This window comes from Podarcis pityusensis (genome assembly GCF_964106645.2).
Source record: "Podarcis pityusensis genome assembly, chromosome: 8".
Lineage (NCBI taxonomy): Eukaryota > Metazoa > Chordata > Lepidosauria > Squamata > Lacertidae > Podarcis > Podarcis pityusensis.
In genome coordinates, this window is record NC_138033.1 from 50072651 (window position 1) to 50078650 (window position 6000).

At 46.2% G+C, this 6000-nt stretch overlaps 1 long non-coding RNA gene across 1 annotated transcript; it reads left to right on the top strand.

Annotated features, from left to right (window-relative positions):
• Positions 1 to 275: 275 nt before the first annotated feature.
• Positions 276 to 4157, top strand: LOC308483737. Its single transcript, XR_013989767.1, has 2 exons — positions 276 to 1054; positions 1086 to 4157. It is a non-coding gene; the product is annotated as an uncharacterized lncRNA (long non-coding RNA).
• Positions 4158 to 6000: the final 1843 nt, after the last annotated feature.

Sequence of the window (6000 nt, forward strand, 5' to 3'; positions counted from 1 at the left end):
TGAAGGGAGGAACTCTTTGTTCCATCAGCACCTTGCTTCCTGTGCAGTGTTTTGAAGTCCCAACATCTGGACTTCAAAGCACCAAATCACCTGTGACGTCAGGTAGTTGCCCACTTGCCAAAAAAGATCTGGCCTATGCAGCCAAAAAGGTAACCCCACCCCCTAACTACTACACTAAGTAGGCTCTCACTTAACGTGGCAGAAGGAAGAAGAAGCCCCCCCCCAAAAAAAGACCCCAGATCCGGTTGGGTGATATTAAATTTTGTTTATTACACGGATACAGAGTTAAGAACAGACGTAACCTGAATCATAATGTTTACATCTTTCACAGGTCAAACATACAGTACATTTAGAGAAAGCAGGAAACAGCGAGGGAGTCGGGGACAGCATGCCAAAACAAGAACAGAAAAACAACCTTCCTATCACATTGTTATTTCTCTGGAATGGCCACAGAAACCCACAAACACCAGGGGAAGATGATCGGGGGATGGGGTGGCGGGAGTTGGGGTGGGGAGTTAGGGTTTTATTTCCTAAAATTTTTGTTTTGTTTTAAATTTCTATTAATTCTCCTCTCTTTAAAACCTCTTTGCAAACACCCACACACACGCGCACCCATGCCCGTCTGTACAAAGCCACATCCTCCCCTCCCTCCTCTTCACAACACCCTCGGATTCAAGTATTGCACGGTTCTAAATGTGACACACGCTTCCCAAACACCCTGAGAATGGTGCTTTCCTCAGCCTGGCGGCTGCAGGGCTCACATGCAATGCCACCGGTCCGTTTTGTTTCTTAGTCTTTTGGCTGAGCCGCTCCAGGAACAGCAGAAGGCCCAAGAACGAGCCACTTCTGGTCCAGATGGTGCATCCTTTCTGGCCAAGAAAGGAGCCAGCCTTGGGACATACGCCAGCGAAAAGAATCAAGGAAAGGAGTCCTTTGGTTCCCCCAGAATTGCTTTGATTAGGTCATATCCACAAGATTTTGGTTGGCCTAATAAAGGTTTTGCCCTAATATGGACTGTGTGTGTATGTGTGTGTGTGTGTGTGTGTGTGTGTGTGTGTGTATATATATATATATATTTCTCAAAGCCAACAAGGCCACCTTAACTTTATTTATTTTTTAAAAAAGAAATAAGCAAAGGCTGGCCAAGGTTGTGTATGCATTCTAGAAGGATTTGAACCAAGTTCTCCTCCATAACCACTCCTGAGCCTGGTATTATTATTATTTTTTGGCTATAGAACTGTTAGAGCTGGAACAGTTCTCAGAATTTTGCCCATCTAATAATGAGGTTGAACAGAAAGTCTTTAAAGCTAGATTGGCCTTGCGTTTATCTTTCTGTGGGGATTCTCTGTACCTCCGTTTCCCCTCTCCTCCCATTTGTTTCTAATTCTCAGAGCTTTCCCCCAAGAAACCGAGGACCAGTGATAATGATGATGATGATGACACCTTTATGTCTTAATGTGCACTGAAAACATACCATGGGAAGAGCATCTGTTTCCAAGGCAATGTGGGTGACCTCAGGTCCTCCTTTCAGAGTCTGACCCCAAAAGCACCCTCGCTCAACACACTCAGAATACATCCTCCGGTTCCCACATTATATTTTCACACGAATTAAAACATGGGGAGGATGGGACTCATCTTTTCAAAATATCCACCTGCACGATACAATTATTTGGGGGGGGGGATCACATATACCACCATGCATATTGCTTGTCTCCTGCCTGTTTATACTGCGGATGAGGGGGCAAATTCGCAGTCTGAGCATTCGTATGGCAAACTGCATGGGAGGTGGGTACTGTCGGTGGGAGGTGCTGAACATCTCATCACACCATCTCTTGGCAAGCAGAAGTAGAGAGGGGCATCAGTGGCAAATGAAGCACCACTGTTTGTCAATGGACCCGATTTAGGAACATAGGAAGCTGCCTTAGACAAAGACCACTAGTCCATCTAGCTCAGTATTGTTCACAGTGCCTGGCAATGGCTCTCCAGGGTTTCAGGCAGGTGTCCTTCCCTGTCTGACCTGGAGATGCTAGGGATTGAACCCGGGATCTTTGACATATAAAGCATGTGCTCTGTGACTGAGCTATGGCCCTTCCCCATGTTGGTTGCTAGGGATGATGAAGCCTGCACACACACAAGAGACATTTGGTGCTTCATTTCATGATGACCCTGGGACTGTATGTACAGAGCAGGTGAGGCCAAGTCAAGAGAAACAGCAGCTGGATGGTCTTTCTGGAACAACAGATGGATGGGACAGGAAATGAGACTTGAGAGGAATCCAAAGTGATTATAGTCGGTGACCCTGGATAAATAGTTTTTTGTTCCCCAGGTGGTCAGGCCTTCAAAATTTTGGAAGTATCAGGGAAGGGAGGGAGGGACCAAAGTAGATTTTATAAGAATCAGCACCCAACCAAAGAGTGTGACCTCAAAAGACACCTGACATTTTGGTCAAAGGAAAAATTGGACTATCAACCCCCAATGCAAGAAGTTAAGAAGGATGGTTAGTTGGCCATGTTTCAAGACAAGTTGCCTCTTTTCCATGGACCTTTGGTGCCTTCAACTGGCAAGACAAAAGAATGGTTCCCTGTGTCCATGTTCAGCCCATTTCTCAAAGGTCACGAAAGGCACTGTGAGCCACAGGGTGAGTCACAGTATAATTCTGCATGTCTCAAGCCATTAACAAAATCAAACTGTAAAATGGTTGTGTGAATTGGATGCAGCCTGTCCAAAAGGTCATGTCTGACATAGACATCCAGCAGGTCAACACTGCCGTTCGAGCAACTTTGGTTGGGAACAACTTAAAGCATGCTGAAGGGTTGAATTTGGAAGAATACCACAATGTAACTGAAATTAAAGGGAGGGCCTCTTAGAGAAAGCATCTTCACAAGGGATGCTTAGGATGGACCTGAAGTTTCCCATGGTTGTAAACTTTCCTTTCTGTTAAAAAATGTCTCTCTTCTACTTTCTACCTGGATTTACTTCTGGGCAAAGCATGCATAGGATTGGACTGTTAGCTTCATTTGTGTGAACACCCAAAGACTACTGGGAGAACATTTCAATGAAAGAAACCATTTCAGCTTGTTTTTCACCAATAAGTCACCCTCCAGCCACTTTTTTAAACCAATGGGCAAGTTTGGGCCAATGGACTTGAGGATGCTTCACAGACATTCAAGGCCATGCTCTATAAAGACAGAGGTTGGGCTGCTCTGGCTTCCCACTCCTGTAAGTTACAAAGCTATCACACCAGTTAGTCCAAGTCTTAGTGATCTTCCTCTTTGCTTCTCTCCCTAACTTTGTCAGAAAACCATTGACAGATGCTGGCAACCTCCTCACCTCTCACCTGGGAGACCCATGGTCACATACCCATAATTAGAACCATGTGCTCTGTCTTAAATGACTTTGAAATACTTGCCACCTCCTGGCACCTTATTCAGTCTAATCAGAGTTAAGGGTATGACGGGGCGATTAAAAGGAATTAAGGAGTGTTCAGAAGAGCTTGGCTGCTGGATCAGGCCAGTGACTCATCTAGCCCAGCATCCTGTTCTCACAGTGGCCAATCAGATGCCCCTGTGGAAAATCTGCAAGCAGGACCTGAGCGCAACTCCACTCTCCTCACCTGTGGTTTCCAGCAACTGACATTCAGAGGCCCTCTGCCTCCAACAGTGGACTGTGTTACTATAGATCAGCAATTTGACAAAGGAGTAGCTTGGAGAAAACCAAACCTGAGTGCAGAACCACCTGACGAGGCTGTGCCTCCATCCATCGTCACCAAACAGCTTTTTTATGAAAGGTCTAAAGGTTCTAACGTAGGGTTCATCCACACTTCCTCTTGTCCCACTGCTTTTCCCTGAGGAAAACCACTCTTTAGCATTCACTTGGAGCAAACAGCAATTTGGGCTTTCTCCGGATTGATGTTTACTCTGATTTCGTGCTAAAGAGCAGGTTTTATCTAGGAAAGGAGTGGGACAAGGGGAAAACCGCTTGGAGCCATGTTTTCTAGGCACAGGACAAGTGGAAGTGTAGACAAACCCTTAGGGTGCTACCAGAGGAGGACTTAATTTGCAAACAAGTCATGGAGATACAGTATTGCAAACCAGGTCAGCGGCAGCAGACTTTATAGCTTACTGAATTTCCCCCAGAAAGGTCAAATCTGGAAGCAACTTGACGAGGAGACAGATCACAAGACAACCCAGTTTTAGTGGGGTGGGAAGAGTGGCTCCTTCCCTCCTGGAATATCCACCTTCTCCAAGTCTCTTGCACCTTCCGGCAGGGCAGGTACCACAGTTTAAGAAATACTGTCTTAGCTCCATGCTTTGTAAAAACTGGACCACCCCTTCAGCTTTACAGAGGCGACACAAGTGAGGCCATGAACAGAAGCTGTCACAACATATGTCTCTAGGAATGCTAGTGCCATCATGCAGCCTGCCCACTTTACTTAGAACAAATGGCTGTGAAGTTCTCAGTATTGGAGAGTTCTCCCTGTCTGAGGCTATTATTAAACCCACCCAGCTGCTTTGTGCTCTGGAGGGAATACCACTTTTGCAGTTGGCAGGTAGGAAGTGGAATCTGAAAACAAGCAGGATGCGAAGGGCAGACACATTCACGAAGTAGAAGGCCTCCTTGCCTGATGCAGTTTGGAACAGGAAATCTCACAGAAAAATGACTTGGAAAGCAAGCCCCCACCCCCACCCCGCAACAAAGTAAGGAAGCCCCCCCCCCATTGAACAATTAGCAATGTAAACAAAGCCCTTATTTGACAACAGAAACACTTGCATTGGTTTCAATCATGGAAGATCAAAGCCCCACCTCTGCCCCTTCTTTTATAGCTGCCTCCTGCTTTTTGCTTGTTTCTTGTTGCCCACACGGGGGCGGGGGCGGGCGGGGGGGCAGGCATCATTTTGGAAGCCATTGGGATGGGGGTAGAGAGGAAAACATGCATACACCGGAATACCATACTTTAAAGCTATCAGATTTGGGACAACTGTTTGAGGCTCTGACGGAGGCAATCTCTCCCTCATTTAGGATTTGGTTTGAATGTAAGCTTATTCCATTCCTTATCCATTGGTATATTGTTAAATTCCTAAAGGATTTCTTCTTTCTGTGGTTTCCCAGCCAGTCAGAGGTAGCATTACGAGGTCCAGAGATGCAGAGCAGACGAGAAAAATGGCCTGCGCAGACAGAAACGCCGGACGTGACCCCCGTAATCATGAGATGAAGTTTTGGCAAACTAAGGGATGAGCCAGTGAGCATATCTGAAAACACTCCATTTATATATTATCTCTTTGCATGAGAAAAACAAATAAACAATATACCCATATAGTGCAGAGAAACAAGCAGGACACCCTTACAGCAAGAGCCGGAAATTCAGATCCATTTTGTTGTCTGTCTGCTTCTAAACAACCCCAACTGGAGGAAGGCAGGCAGGCAAAGCAAGGCCCTATGAACCACCATGCTGCCGCTTCACTGCCATGTGGCAACAGTGGAGGACTGCAGTTGCAAAGGGGAAGATCTCACAGGTTGGAGAAGATACCTATCTCACTCAAAACCAGCCTGCTGACTGGAGCTGATGGGAATTGTAGTCCAAAACAACTGGAGGCCCTCTGGTTGGGGAAGGCTGGGGAAATTTTAAAAAATCGCCTTGTGAACAAGGCTGCAAGGGAGGAATGAAGCAGTTGCAAGGGGAATTTGGGTTTTCTCTCATTCAGAGGCCTTTGGCTGCATTTACAGCAATCCCACAGATGCATACCTGGAAGTAAGTTTGAACTCAACGGGATTTACTTCTAGGTAGACATGTATAGAGTTGCACTTTAAAATACCAAGACTGCACAAACAATTTCCAAGCAAGGGCTCCAGACTGGTTCATACACCGGAAGTAGCAGGCCCAGCTGTTTTGCAGTAGACAGCTACCAACAACCAGCTTGCACATTCTTTCCTGCTTTCACTGCCTCACATCAGCTGTCTCACATCGATAAAAGCCTCTCCTGCCGAGACCCTGAGCAAAAC